The sequence below is a fragment of the Neocloeon triangulifer genome, unplaced genomic scaffold (assembly GCF_031216515.1).
Source record: "Neocloeon triangulifer isolate White Clay Creek 2 clone unplaced genomic scaffold, ASM3121651v1 ptg000003l, whole genome shotgun sequence".
NCBI lineage: Eukaryota > Metazoa > Arthropoda > Insecta > Ephemeroptera > Baetidae > Neocloeon > Neocloeon triangulifer.
This window is the reverse complement of record NW_026775546.1, coordinates 1,368,228-1,384,340: the sequence shown is the minus strand read 5'-3', so window position 1 is coordinate 1,384,340 and position 16,113 is coordinate 1,368,228. Positions and strand designations below refer to the sequence as shown.

Genomic DNA, 16,113 nt, shown 5'->3' with positions numbered 1-16,113 from the left:
AACTGTATGGGAAATTTTTCCTTTTCAATTAAATTGCATGAAAATTTTGAAACCTGCAGAAATTTAAATTAATTTTGTAAAAATAGCTTCCTTGCAACCTGGATTTGAAATTTTAAAAATCATAAAATGATTTGTGTAAGTTTTATAGATTGTGAATGAAGGATTTAAAGAATCGGGAAAAAATATTGAGAAAAATCTTTCTGATCAAATAGTCGTATGTAATAACTGCGAAATCATAATTTTTTATTTTGAACATTTTTTTTTAAAAATTAAAAAAAAACTTGTAAATATTATTATGATGGACTGATGGCCATAATCTGCAGTCTGGCCATGCTGGCTGCGTTACGGCCGACCTGCACGCAGCCTGCATATGCGCGCGCACACAGCAGTGAGGTCATGTGACTGTATTTGAGCACTGGGATTGGTTTGACGTCACGCGCTTCCTTACCTGCTCGCAACTTGCAAGCAGCAGGCAGCGTCAAAACATGGCGAGAGACGCGTTGGATTTTAAATAATCTTAACAAATTTTCCTGTTCTTCTGCGGTTCTTATGGCGGCAGCGCGGAAAACGTGGCGAAATCATACAAAGAAGAACGAACTACACGAATTGAATTATTAAGGTAAGCTGATTATTCACAAATCTTTTTGAAATCGACCTTTTCGTTTGCAAATGCTGACTGTCTAAAACTTTTCCATCATTTCTGTGCAGCCTTCAACGATCGGCTGTCTCCCGGCCGCGGGAAGCACATGTGCCTCAACTCCCTTGTACATCGGAAGAAAAAAACTGGCAAATTCAATTTCAAGGTGTGTTTACATAATACTTTTAAATTATTTTATTTATTTTAATATTTAGTAATAATTATTATGATTTTAATATCATTGAAAAAAATACCTCAAATATCTGCAGTATGCGCGAAAAATTAACACTTTACTAATAAAATAATAGGATAAATACAAATATACCAGTTTTAAAATATAATTTATATTTTCTTTTTATCTAGAGTTGACGATAAATTCATTTATTCTCAAGATATTCCGTTACGAAATGTGCATGTTGATATTGTATTAATTTCATAAAGATTTTGCGCTGCTGTTTTAAAACAAATAAATTAATTTTCTTTTTAATTTTTGATTTTAGAATTTTACATCTGTGCCAGATTTTGTTCAGCAGCGGGAAGCGGCTAATTCAGACGGGGGGCCTCCGAATTTTGAATAGTTAAGTTTTGTACAATTTAATATTGTTATCAACAAAAATTTAATTATTTAGATTTTTCCTTCATGTAAAATTTACAAGTTGATTGAATAAAATTTCAAATTTTATAAAATACAAATTTGGACAATTTTTATGTTATTTATTTAAACCATATTTAAAAATGAAAAATGAGAAAAAAGTAAAAATTTTAATAATGGCAAACCGGACAGAAGCCTCTACGGCAACGTCGTGGCATGCCATCATGGTGCCATAACAGTGGCCGCGCGTCGGCCGAGGTACCAAAACCGTTGCGGAACCGGAACCACAAGCCAGTGCCGGGCCGGTCTGGCTAGCCAGTGCTGGGCCCTAATATTGCCGGCACGGCAAGTTTTCTTGGGAGGCAATCATCGGTATCTCGGGTATCCGTTCGTTTCACTTATATTGAAATTTTCAACCACGCGCAACACGGGTTGCTCTGCCTCTCGCAAGGAAACTGATATAGGCAAAAACTTTCTTCTCCCGCATATCGTCCAAACAAGAATTCAATTTCTCCTCCCCCGCTCTCGGCGTATCAAAAAGAAGTAGAAGAAGGAAGAGAAAAAGAAGTCAATCAGCATTTATAAAATCAATATTTACTCAAGAGGCAGCGCGGAAGGAAAAGTTTTAATAACTTTTTAAAACAAAGTGAAATGGAAAAGTAATAATTATTTCCAGGCGTGACGCGCACTTACTTATTCTCTCCCTCCGTGGGGACTTTTTATATACTTTTTGTACAAACCGTTTTGTAGCGAAAACATCTTATATACGTTCGCACAGGAAAGCGCTTTTCTATCACATCACAGATTTACAGTTTAATAAAGGGGGTTTTATAGAAACTTTACAAAGGCCGTAATCGATTCATTTATATGCAGATTACACTCGCGCGCTCTCTCAGCACACACACAGCACCATTTTGAAAGAGAAGGAACGTTTTTGAGATAAAACTTTGTCTTTTCCTCTCTTCTCGGCTCGTCCGATGTAAAACCAGAGCTCACTGATGAAGCCAACCAAGCAAAGTTCTTTATCCGAAAACTTTTAACTCGCCTCTGTTTTGACGACCAACAATAAAAAGCGGCGAGCAGTGTTTAGTAAATAAAACTTTATCTCTGGCGGAGCAACGAGATGATTGCACCCGCCAGAAATTCGCTCTGTCGCGAATTCGCATTAAAATCACGGCTCTTTTGCTCCATCAAGCCGAAAGGCAACGAAACGACGGTAATTTGGTGATTTTCTGATTGGATGCGTTACGCGCAGTTTGGCGACTGTTAGGAATACAGAATTTGTGCTTGTGTAATTTCTGCTTCATAAATAATTCCCCAAAAAATGGAAAAAAGTGGCTATGATTTAATTAAAAAATTGAATTATTAGATTTTTTAAATTCACATTAATTATAAAAAGATTCTTTATTGTTGCATCAGCGGCGGGGACTAATGACTCAAGCTCTGCTGAAGCCGCTTTTGAAAAAGACTGTGTCCTGCAGGTTGCATAAATCGTTCGGTTTTTCGTTATAGCTTGTATGGGCTTGGTTAAGTCGGAACTATAAACAAACTTGCTAAATATAACATAATTATTTCTTTATATTATCTCCAGAAATTTTAATTTATCTTGTATTCTTACTAAAAAAATATTAAAACCAGTAATTGATTTTCATTTTACGATTTTCCAGAAACAATATAAGCTTTATTAGGTGTTTTTATGGTTTTAATGAAGAGTTTTCGCAATTTAAGAAAAAATTTAAAAAATTCTAGTTGAGTGACGAACACTCAAGCACACTAAAATGATTTTATTAATAAAAAATAATCTGCATTTTTAACAACATTATTTTTAAAACAATCTTAAATTAATGAAAATTAAATGTGGAACCAATAATTACCTAATATTATCTTAATAAATAATTTTTAAGTGATAATTTTTTTGAAGAAAGGTTTTAAATTGCATGCTGAGTTTCACGCTTGCGCCAAATCAAATGCAATTGCCCTCTTTCAATTCAATGCTCACCACCGACGTTAGAAGCCATTACTTGCAACATCCATTCAAGGACTAATAAAAAGTGACTTTTCAATTTTGCACGAGCAGAGATCTCAAACCATTCAATGGTTCAAGGTAGAAAAATAAAATGATGAATTCCGTCGCTTACGCGATTTGCATTTTTGCTCCACGGCAAAAGAATGCTTTTTGCAAAAGGGCGCTTTTGCGAATTTCCTCTCGATCCCCCTCAAAGAACATCAACAAAAGTGACTGTAAATAAATTTTAAATACTCTCGCTCGCCCGTTTCTCTCTCATGCCAGAGCGGTGCTTTTATACCAAGGCGCCTTTTATTTTGATATAATAAAAGAGTTAAGCGAGAGAAGGAGAGAACTGCGTGTGCAGCTTTGTTCTGCGCCGAAATAGGAAAAGGGAGATAGAATTGAGTGCCAAGTGGTGAAAGGGGCCGAAAAGGAAAAAAGGCGAGAGGGAGCGAAAAAGCGACGTGAGAGAGAAAGGAACCATTCATTCTTCAGGCCAACTGCTTCATTACGGAGGCCGCCGCCGCCACTTCCTTTGCTTGTCCGATATCGATTTTGTGATTCCAGCGAGAGATCACGCAGGACACGGCTATCATCGGTTCTTTCTCTCTGACCGCACCGCCTCCGCGCCAAAAGAGTGAGTGAAGTGGTCAAGGAATTCACCGTCAATTCAATACATTCGACTCTCTCGCACTCCATTCAAGCAAACATCCTATTGAAGGGCGCTGTCTTTGTTATTGGCTTTGAGGCAATTTTACTTAGAGAAAAAGCTGCTCAGAATTTTAACTTCTCCGTGGCTTAATTAATTGTTGGTTGAAGTTCAACTTGGGAAGATTTTTCCTGATTTTATTTTTGATACATTGCTCGTGAAACGCTATTAATTTTTCTTTTTAGGTGCGCATTATTTATTGTTTTGATTCTTAGCTCTCTACTTTCGATTTGCATAATGTACATTAGTGATAAATGCACAGCAATAATACAACCTTTATGACATTCAAATTTATATGTAATATTATATTAATAATACAAACATCTTCCATGTTGACAACTGATTTCAAATTGTAGCATGATATAACAATTGCTGTTCAGCGATGATAAATTTATTAATTAAATGTTTAAATATATTAGTCAAATTATAAACAATCCAAATATTATGTTCCATTCATTCCAATAAATGACTCTAAAAATAAAAAAAAATAAAATAATAAATAAAATATAAAACTAAAAACTAAATTATTTGTAAAAATCAAATAGTATTATTAAATTACATGTTTTTACTTGATTTAAATACTTTAAAACTTTTAAATTTTTTATTATTGAATTAAATTTTGCCAAATAATGTTTAGAAAAGTGGAATAATACCAATATATAAATATTTATTTTTTTAAATTCTAATTGTAAGATCATAAAAACTTGACCATTCGATTCGTAATTTATGTAAGTGTGATTTAGGGATTTAAAAGCTAGAGCTACTTTATATTAATTAATACTGTACTTTTTTTCATTTTTTATTGTACTTAATTAGAACGTCGTTTAAATTCTACCCCATCTACTTACTCACAATCAGTTCTGCCACTTGAAGCCAGACCAAACAAGCAGCGGTAAGTTGAGCTATGCTCGTTTTATTTTTTTTTTTTCATACAAATGCGTCGAGCAGGTATAACGAGCGCAGAAGAGTGCAAGGCGATCCGCAAACGAGGAAAACAATCATTGTGCGTCGGCTCTCATTTCGTCTTACGTGCGCGCTGCTGCGTAATTGGAATTCATTCGCCTCGCCATTAAGTTGTGCAGCCCCTTTCTTCTCGAAGCGCGGAATCACCTTAACTGACGACGGAGCAATAGCTTCGGAGAACAAAACTCCGTTGCTGGTGGTGAGTTGTAATTATCGGAAAAAGTTGATGGGCTGCTGTGTAAGTGGGTAGAAGACTTTTTCCTGATGATGTAGAAGAAGCTGCACTAAATAATATGGGAAACAGCATTTTCTTCTGGGAAAATAATTTTGGCTTTTTGAAAAAAGACCTCACTTGTCGAATGACTGATTCAAAAGAACTGTAAACAATTTAGAAAAATGACAATCACACAAATTTATTTTAAACCATGACCAACTAAGAACCAAAAAACCTTTTTGAAATAATTGACCACACAACGGCATAATCGAGTCAACTTTAAAAGACCTTTTTTTAGAGAGGTTGAATTAGAATAAGTACCAAATAAAACAGTTTTTAATAACATAGTCCCTTCCTCGTTAGTGTCAATTTTTGCGCAAGATTTCCAAATATTTGCAATCGAGAGAGAAATTGTGTTACCAGTTGAGTTGACTTTAAGCAGTAGTTTTCAAATCACCAGTTGACCAGTTTTGACAAATGACTGACGATTCGGTCAATTTATCTTAATTCTCCATTCTTGGTAAACATTACATCAAGAAAAAAAATCACTACTGCACCAAGTCAAAATAAATATTTTAAATAATTAAAATGCAAAATAAATTATTTTTTTGGGTGCTAAATTTAAACAAATTTTTTTTTTAAATTTTCAGATAATAGCAATAATATGATGAAAAAATTTTTTTCTCGTATATTACTTTTATTAATTTGTAAATTTATTTGTTTTAAATACATATTTTATTTCGACAATTTTCTCTTTGATTGATTATTAAGAAAAAATAGAAATTTATTTTGTCACACCTTCCATATAAGTCTTTTTTTATTTCGTATAGAACAGACAACAACAAATTGTGTTTGGCCCACTGGAAATGCTGGAATTAAATTTTCCGTGTATGTATCCATGTGCTTTGGCTGGATTAACACGTGTGTACGTAGAGACACTCACAGATTACGTTATGTACGAGCACACACCGACGGGTGAATACACCGCACTATTGCAGCCGCGGCAATCGGCGCGGCATTAGCAGATTACGGACGGATGAGCGCCGGTACACAGAAGAGCGTCGCCGATTTTGATCCAGGGAAAAAATTACGCATGAACGGCCGCGGCGCACAAAACGGTTGGACGCGCCCGCAGACTCTGCGTTTTTCTTTTGATCTACATTCCTGAAGGGCGATGCAAGAAAAACATACTTGAGAGGGAGTATCTCTTTGTATATTTTCAGACTAATTCCCTCTCTATTCAGGCTTTCAGGGATCAAAACATGGTGAGGATAAATAATAATCTTTTCTTATTTCTGTTGAGAACTTTAGAAGAAAAGTCTGAACCGAAATCCATCCATATTCCTTTTTTAATTTAATCGATGTCTGAACGATTTTACATTGAATTGAAACATTTTCAATAAGAAATTGGAAATAGCGATTTAATTTTATCTGTGCTATCAATCAACTGATAAGTATCAAATTTGTATGAATTACAAATCTTCCAGATTGTTGAAACTTATTTAAAATCGTCTAAAAAGTTCTAAAATCAGAACCGATCATTGTAAAAAGAACTGCAAATATACTATAATCTTGAACTTATGGTGTTTCTGAATATTTAAAATCCCGGGCAGATCATTCTAATCATTTTTGGTCACTATTGCGAAAACCCACCCCTAATAGTCCCAAAACACCAATATCCCTGTAGTTAATAAAACTAGATTTTAACTAAAAATGACGAGAAAAATTTAGCTACGCTAATTTTAGTGCAATTTTATTTGCTTTCAGAAGGAACATAATTTCTTTTTTTTTTAACTGTAAAATAAAAGATAAAAAAGAAGGACAAAATTTCTTTTATGTCTAAAACCTTTCAAAAATAGTTGACTTTTTCATCAAACAGACCCCCTCACCGTTGATCATTGATAATTTAGTTTTTATTATCATCATCATTTTAGTTCTTCTATGAACAATTTTTTTGGTTATAATGCGGCAAAGCTTTCAATAAACTACTCATTATAATGTAAATTAAAAAAGCAAGAAAACGCAGAAAAATAAGTAAAGCGTGTTAAAATGATAAAAAAAGATTAGAAATATGGAAAATGAGAACCACACTTTTCAGAGTAAATTGAAAAACAAGAAAAAACTGCATCCCTGGGCACCACTTGTAGCAAATCCAGTTTGCATTGTTGACACGGTGAACGCCGAAGCGGGCAATTTCCAACTTAATTATACTCCTCGGTCTAGTTACAAATGCAGAGCACAGAGCTGCATTTCCCGTCGTGCAATCAATTAATAGAGAACTGTTGCAGCGCAATCCCTCCGGCGGAACGGCATTATTCAATGGACCAAGATGCTGTGTGTGTTGCCTGGTTGCGTCTCGTGCATGCCAACTCGGGAATTAATTTATTCCGTCATCAGCACACTGCACCCTGGAAGAAGAAGAAGAAGCTGCTCTCACCGAGAGAGGCAGGCGTGCAGGAGAAGAAGAGCTATTGAAAATCAATACCATTAAGTGTGCAAGATAATTTATCTCCAAAGTTTCTTCTTGCGGTTCAAAGCGAGCGAGAGAACGTGGAATATACAAAGGAAAGGGGTGCTCTCGTTGGAGCTTCTTCTCGCTGCTGTCAAAGCGCGCTACTGCAAATTTCACTTCACTTCTCTCTCCTATGTGTATCGGGTTAATTAAAATCAGCCGGCAAAAGATCATTATCGGCTGCGGTCGGGAGCGAAATTGTGTTTGACTAACTTGTTGGGCTGCGCTCGCCCCAAAACTGATTCCTTGTTTGCGGCGCTCAAGAGAGAGAAAGACTGATTTTGGTTTTCCAATCAGGATTTGGAAATTACGAATCAATCAAATTATGCACGCAAGTTTGGAGATTATTAATTGATAATTGAAAAAATTATCTCTGAAAATATCTAATTATTTGTATAAAATGTTAAAATATAAACTCATTCTTACATCAAATCACATCAAATGGGCAAGATAAAATTGAAGCAAAAATATTTTAACAAATTATAAAAGATGAGGGTGAGAAGTTGAAAGTAATGATTTATGAAAACGAAAATATCATAAATATCAATCCAATGTGTTGTTATAAAATTTACATGCTTAAAAACGACAAATTTTTATTTTGAAAGGAGCCAAAGATACTGAAAAAATATCTGTTTTGGCGATATTTTGCCTCGTGAGAAACCATTGAATTTTCCGTTACCCTACATATGAGATTTTTTTTGAAAGCCTGCCCATAGCTCTTGAAAATTGATATTCTTATACTTTAAATTAAAATGAAATGATTTCCAGTTAATGATGATCACTGCGTTGGATGTTTAGAAAAATTGTGCCGTTTTGCTCAGCAATTCAATTTTTCCATTGTAAAAAATTGATTCTTATTTAAAAAAAAAATGTATTGCTCTGTAACAATTGGAAAAATAAATGTAAATAATTAAACATTTTTATAAAAGAATTCCCTTTCGGATTATAATTACTACCAATTTTGTCAATTAATTTAAACAAACTAAAATTTCATCATTTTTATAACTAAGAGATTCTTGCATAATTTCTGATTTGCTACCATTTATTTCTTTGAATTGTTTTTCTTCTTCTTTGATTTCATAATAATATAAACATTTATTTAGATCAATACTATTGCAATTGACGCTCCTAAACTCTAAACAGCAGCATTTTACGTAATGCAAGTTATAGAAAAATGTTATTATTCCTGCTCCTGCACCGTTCAAGTTTGAGCCATTAATTTCCGCAGCACTAATGGAAAACAAGCCATGATTCTAAATAACGTTGTCAAAATTTGACTTCCCTCTCTCACACCAGCCAGCATTCTGCCATTGGCAAGAAGGAGTTTTCTGACCACTTGTAGAGAGAGGTAGCGGTGTTGCTGGGCGCGCTAATATTAATGGACTGCTTGCTTTTTCATTATAAATTAAGAATCCACACGTCTTCTTTTTCTCCTCTCGCTCGCTGCGGCATTTTATAGTAGTAATTAAAATTCACTTAAACAGGCACCGAGAGAGTAGCTGCGGAGAAGAAAGGCTTTAGGCAGGAGGAGAAAAAAATAATAATAATAACTCCCGGTTTGAAGCTTACCTGGCCCGTTGAATTTACACGGGATGTTTTATGAAAGGAGGGAAAATGATGATAATAAACCACTCATATGAGCTCAGACGGGTTTTTTTTTATCGGAATATATTAAATGCCATATTTTTCTCAGCAGGCCTATGAAACGTGATACTTTGTCTATCAGTTCGATTATTGTAATGGGAAGTCTTTTGCCCCATCGCTTCGCCGCTATTTGAAATGTGTCCTTGCGAGGTCGGATTGAAATGTGGAGTTATGACAGGCCCTTTGTTTTGTTCCGTAGATGAAAAATGGATTTCTATGAGAGTTGACGAGGAGTAAAATAATATCGAATTCTGCCTCCGAGTGTGCGTTTCATAGAGAAATTTAATAGTATTTATAATTATAGTATTCAATCTTGAACGGCTTGGGTAAGTGTCATGAACGACACTCGGTTATGATATCATTTTTGGAATAAAAATGTTTCCAAATTCAAAATTTTTGTTATATTAACATTGCATACAAAAGTTTTTGATTAGAATTAATATTGCCTTAAATTTTTAAATTTCATTTATTTCTTTATATCCATTATATTTCAATTCATTAATTAAGTGCAAATTATTTTTGCTTTTTTTTAATCAAAACATGTAAAATTGCAAGAAGGCGATGAAACCACAGGTTCATTACTGGGAAGTGGGAACTTGTTGACCCCGCGGACAGTCTTGACTTATTTTCTCGTGCTTCAGTTTCACAACTTTTTGAATGAATACTTTCGGTAAGTTAATGTAATGAGACTACACCCGTCAGTACGCACAAGATGTTGCTTTTTTCATAAATATATAATTATGCACAAGTGCGTCAACACTCTTAAATAATTGGGGCTGCATTTTTCAGTTTGTATTTATTTCAATAAAAACTGTGTCAATTGCTCTCTACTGTGATAAGAGTGGCAAAAGCACTAGCTCAGCAAGCACTCTTGCACACTGTTCATTAAAATTCTAGAGTGAAGGTACTTGAAAAATTAATTAAAAATTATTGCTTAACTTATTTTAAGGCAAATGAATGACAATAAAAGTATGCAACACGACGATTCTCGGGAGAAAACATCATTTTTATCATCCAACAATGGATTGAATAAATTTTGGAAGTAAAATTAAATTTAAAATATGTAAAACAATAGTGAATATTATACAATAAATTGAACAATTGAAAATCAGTAGGTGAAAGGGAGGATTCTGGCTTACTATGCCATGAAGCGGAGATTAATAACGCCATAAAAGTTTGAGGTTTGTCTCAAGAGCGATGAGCATTCTCTGCTTTATTCTCAAATCTCTCAATTAAGATATCCGGCGCTGTTGTTTCTGCGTTTTATTGTTGTAATAAAATGCTCAAGTTTATACGAAAACAATGCACAGGCACAAAAATTACACGACTAAATCATCTGTCTTTCACTTTTTATGTTCGCTCCGTCCGACGGAAATTCACATTGTCCTATCGCTGCGTTGTTTCGCCTCCAGCGGAGTAAGGAAATGAGAAAATGAGCACAGGGCAATAAAATGAAAATGGCATTTAAATAATGATATCGTTAGAAAAGCATAAAATTGCTCAAAATGCAGAGTTTAAAAAAATCTTAAATCAATGTAGACACTTATAAAAATGACTAAGCATTAACGAGTTTTTATGAATATTGTTCTCTCCATTGGTAAAAAAGTGTGATTTTAATAAAATCATTTCATATTAACTCAATAGCATGGATTTTGGATGAAAAAATTATTTACGTTACCCAAGTTGCATTTGAAGGTGGCAGAGTAATTGTCAAATTTATGCAAATTCACAGGGCAAATATACGAATCTGCGTCCAAATTCAATTATAGAAATGGGGAATTGCAAATTAGCCAGGCGCGACGACCCGAGCAAGAAGTTTATAATTTACATGATTTTGCGAGAGGGGTTTTGTCTTCATCCAAAAGGAGAGAGCAAATCTTATCTTATTGCAGAGAAGACCGTGTTTTTGTTGGCGCGTGCCATGGCTCTTCTGAACGACTTGGCTTATATGTCTCCTTCAGCTGGCAAAAAGTGACAAGTGAGCATTTTGCTTCAAGCAAAGAGAGATTTAACGCTTTGTTTGGGCATATTTATAACTATTATTTTGGTTTAGTGGTTTTAATTAAAATTTGAGATCAAAAGCTCTCTGCATGCCTTTATGTTTAACACCCTTTGTTAATGTTTTAAATACAATTTGTATATGATTAATCATTCATTATTCCATAAAGTGAAAAAAAACTGGAACTAAACCCTCTACTTGTATTTATTCTCCAAATTAAATGCGAGAGCTTGATTCAATTTCTAGTCTTTTATGGAAAAACTAACTGAGCCTCAGTTTCAAACTTTAATTATATAATTTTTCCACCACTCTGTTTTAATTCATTATGCATAACTTCTAACGAGAATGAAGAAAAGGAGCCGATTTAATTACTGGGACAGGTGATTATATCTTGGCACGAGTCTTCATTTTCTAATGCACCGGTACAGCACTTAGGAATAAAGGTGGTCTTTAGGAGACTCCTGCGTCAATGATTGCTTTGTATGAGAATCAAAATTTTTTTATAAATTTTTGAAAATGCGAGAGTCACTTTTTAGCCCTTTAATGATCAATAAAAACATTAATTTTTTTCAATTTTTAATAAAAATTATCATGATTTTTGTAGTTTCAGTTAAATAAATTTTTGTTTTCTTCATATTTTATAGTTTCGACATAAGGTTTATTAACGATATCGCAAAATATAGCAAACATTTTGTTGATTTTTGAAACTTTAAAAGTGTATAAAGGCTTCTGCTTTTAGTTAAATAATTCCCAGATAAAGTAGTTTTCAAACAGAAAATAAGCAAATTTTCCAAATTCTGTAGAAGTAATAATATTATATTATTATCAATATTTAAAATTAAAAATACTTATGGGAATGTTTCAATTACAACCAAAAATTAATGTTCCCATCAATTTCAAAAGAAGATCAGGCCGTTATAAACGTTATACATAATTTTTCGCTATCAATAAAATACCAATTTTGAATGCTTGGAAGATGAAAAGAAGATTTTTAATAATCATTATGCAGAGAAGTAAGTCTTCAGTCTTAAAAAAAAAATGCTTTTGTATTGAGAACCAAAGCTGGTAGAGAGGCCAATTGAAGGACGCGCACAAAAGCTTTTCCTCTGCGGGCTCCCGGCAATTAAGCAACGAAAGAGCAGAAATTTCCATCAGTGTCTGCGAAGGGCTCTAATACTCGCATTAAACTTTTCACGGCGTGCACACTTTATTTGGCGCAGCAGGCAGCGGCCATTCTCATTACACACACAATATAACAATTAGCCAGCCTTGAAAACGGCCGGGGCACCTGCGCTCATTACAAAAAACGCCGACAAAAAATGGTAAAATTTCGCGGCCCGACAGCGCGTTTCGGCCACATTAAAAATGGACGCGAGCGCGCTTATGAAATGATATTAATTACGATGCGGCGCACGAGATATCATTCGAAGACAATGGCCGTCTCATTCGAATGTGGCGAGTCACCAAAGGTAATTAAGCCGCCGTCACGATTGTACACGTTATATTACTATTATTTCGGCGCTCGTCGGCAATTCCGCATAATAAATGGATCTGATGCATCGTAAGATGACCATGTTAATTATCGCCGCCGAGTATCGTTGCAAAATGCGAGATTCTGCTGGGCAATTTTTTCCCCCACTTGAAACGCTTGCCGCTCTTATTGTAGGCAGGCAGTGGATTTTTAACGCCAAATATCAAATATAAATTTTAATTGTTGATAAAATGTGATTGGGTCTTCCTCCAAAATAATTTTTTTATAAATATCTAAAGGTATTACTTCTAAATTTTATTTTCAAGTTTGCGACAGTTTGGTATTTAAAATAGAAAAAAATATAAAAGTTTAAATTGGTTAAAAACTATTTAATTTTGTAAAATTCATCAGCAACCCTGATTTGGATAAAAACTGTTCTGAACCAGTTTATATTAAATGCAGCGTTTCCAGATAGCATCTTCTTATCGCTGTGGAATACTTTTGTGTTTAAGTTTAAGTGCTCGATCTACACATCTGTGAGGCGATAATGTATGTACATCTTTTTTATTATTTGGAACCTCTTTTATAGCAAAAAGGAGTTAATTACCAGTGCAACGCAACTTACTACATTTTAGGATTTTTGGATTTTTAGTCTGAAATTAAATTAGACATTAAAAAATAATAGCGACAGAGCTTTTAAATTTCAAGATTTGATATTTTTTGCAATTTTATTTCATTTCTGTTTATCATTTATTTGCTCTGTTTAAAATATTGAAGGTTTTACCAAAATTTGGGATTTCTTTAAACATGAAATAAAATTAAAATAATTAATTATTCAATTGGGTCAATTGTTAAACCATTTATTTTATATCTTTTACATTATAAATTTGGTGACTTCAGCCAAATAAGAATTTTAAATAAAATTTATAAATTTAAAAGACTTTTACTTCTGGTACGGCATTGCAGTCTAAAATTTGTTGCTTGCAGGTTCAAAAGGGCAGAAGAAATCAATACTAAAATATTAATTTTTGCACTTTCCGTGGAAGTTGTAAATTTTGATTACACCAGTCAAGCCCAGGCCATTGTGGCGCGGACACAAAGCGACGGCCAGTCAATAGAAATCGTGGCAGCCATAGCAGGTGTGCCAATATGGCAGCATAATTAAGCTGCAAATGGCAAGTGCGGCCGGCATATTCCAGCTCCAAGCGCGAATTAACCCTGATGAGTGCTAAAAATACGCCGACCAGGCAGAGAGACCCAGCGAGGTGGCTAAATATTTAATCCGCACACACGCCGTGTCGATAAATTGGATCACGAAGTGACCATTCGATTGGGGACACAAACGCACCATGTGTGCGCGCTGGACCGGCCGACCGGACGGACGAACGTCCATGTTTGCTTTGCAAATTGCGTAAATTTAAATCCGCCGTAATCCTCTTGCGATTTCACGCACCACTTTTTGCTCGGCGCCGAGAAAATTTTTCAACCCGGCTGGGGTGAGTTTTATTGATTCGAGCGGCGCAAATGTGACAAAAGCAAGCGTAGACCTTGTTTATTTGCAGTAATTCGCTTCAACTTTATTCAACCAGCAGAGCCTGAAGTTTTAATTACACACTGCTTTTTTTTCTTTCAACAGTTCTGAAGTGTATCAGCAAATGCTGAACGCGACGAGCAAATTTATCAGGATTTGAAATACTCATCCCGGATTAAATTATTTGGAATGTCTTATAATATGTTCAGATTGTAAAAGAATGCTCTATTTTCCAAATCACTTTAATGAATTTACTTTTTCACAACAATTTACTAAAAACTCTGATTATTAAACAGAAATTAAAATTAAATTTACATGAACAAATTATATTTTCTATATATAGTTGTTGAGAATCAGGATTTGTGCTAGAGTTGTGATTTTAAAAAAAAAATACCTTGATTAAACCTTTTGATCAACTCCCACTAGACAATTATTGGATACTAAAAATACATTAAAAGAGCAAAAAATAATATAATCAATTTAAACTTTCAATTAATAGCAACAAAGTTGACTATTAATAATATATTTCTTTAAATTAATTGTACAAATAATGAATTTATTTTTGTCTAACCCATTTTTCAATTATGTTTCAAGTAAAAAGAAACCCCTCACGCGTTCCCAGTCAATCAGTAAAGATTGAGGAAGATTGACACGGCAGGGCATTTGGGAATTAATTACATAATGGAATTATCAAAAAAGTAGCAATATCTGAATTATATTATTTTCAGGTAAGGAATGAGTGTAATGAGACCTTTGACTCCTGGAAACAATTCAGAAAGTCATAATTAAGATAATTCAATTTAAAACGTAAATCTTTTTCTTAACGAACAACTGAGCAGTGTTTTTCAACACAGTTCATATCAATTTTGACAGTTCTATGTTGGCCTATTTTTAGATAACTTAGAATGTAATGAAGGATTAGATGAAAGTTTGATTAGTAAATAAAAATAAATGAAACAAGAAATAAATTTAACATGTAACAAAATAGCCTCCAAAGGTAAATTTATATAATATATTTCTTGAACTTTTGTATTGGCTAAAGTATTTCCGTGGCAAAATGTGAGCCCACTAATGGTAAGTCCCCTAATTGGAGCCGCATGCACCAGTTGAACGCAATTTCATTGTATGTGGCGACGGCGACCGCTTTCAGTCCGCTGAAAGGCTCTCTGGGCTGAATTATTCTTGGTGCAGCTTTTGCCTATTATCAGAAAGAGATGTAAATCTGTTTCGCAAACATCCCCAGCACCAGCGCGGCAGCCATGTGTGCTATTACGCTAAGCGCCTTAACTGGTGCGGGCCCACCTGATATATCTTTTTTGCGTGCAGCACAGATTCCCACTCGCTGCGGACGCCTAGGCAACCGCCTCGTGAAATCAATCATTCGCCTTTGCCCGATTTCCAGTTCAAAAAGTCCATAGCAAAAGGACTCTCTTCGTTCTTTGTTTCCTCGGATTATGACGCGGGAAAACATTTCGTTCCAGCATAAATCGAAATGGAAGACAAAGAAAACGTCAGAAATAACTAATTGCATTTTAAAAATTATTTTTGAAGTTTGTAAGAGAAAATGATAAATGTTAACAAATGTAAAAAAAAAATCTAGCAAATATTTCTGTATACATTTTTTTTTTTTTAAATTAAAAATAGCAATGTAGTTTCAATAAATATTAATCTTTTTAAATGAATGTGTTTCATCGAGTCATCTTACTGGTATTGTGGTCTCTAGTATTGTTTGTTGATTATGAATTATGACGATTAACTAACTTTTTTTTTTTAAAAATTCATTATTAATTTGCATGCAGATTTTACTTTTTCATTAATCATTATTTATTAACC

The 16,113-nt window shown here is 34.1% G+C and overlaps 1 long non-coding RNA gene across 1 annotated transcript; it reads left to right on the top strand.

The window, feature by feature from the left end:
• Window positions 1–421: 421 nt before the first annotated feature.
• LOC132193027 (uncharacterized) lies at window positions 422–1,273 on the top strand. The gene is made up of 3 exons (XR_009441392.1): window positions 422–619; window positions 709–803; window positions 1,138–1,273. It is a non-coding gene; the product is annotated as an uncharacterized LOC132193027 (long non-coding RNA).
• Window positions 1,274–16,113: the final 14,840 nt, after the last annotated feature.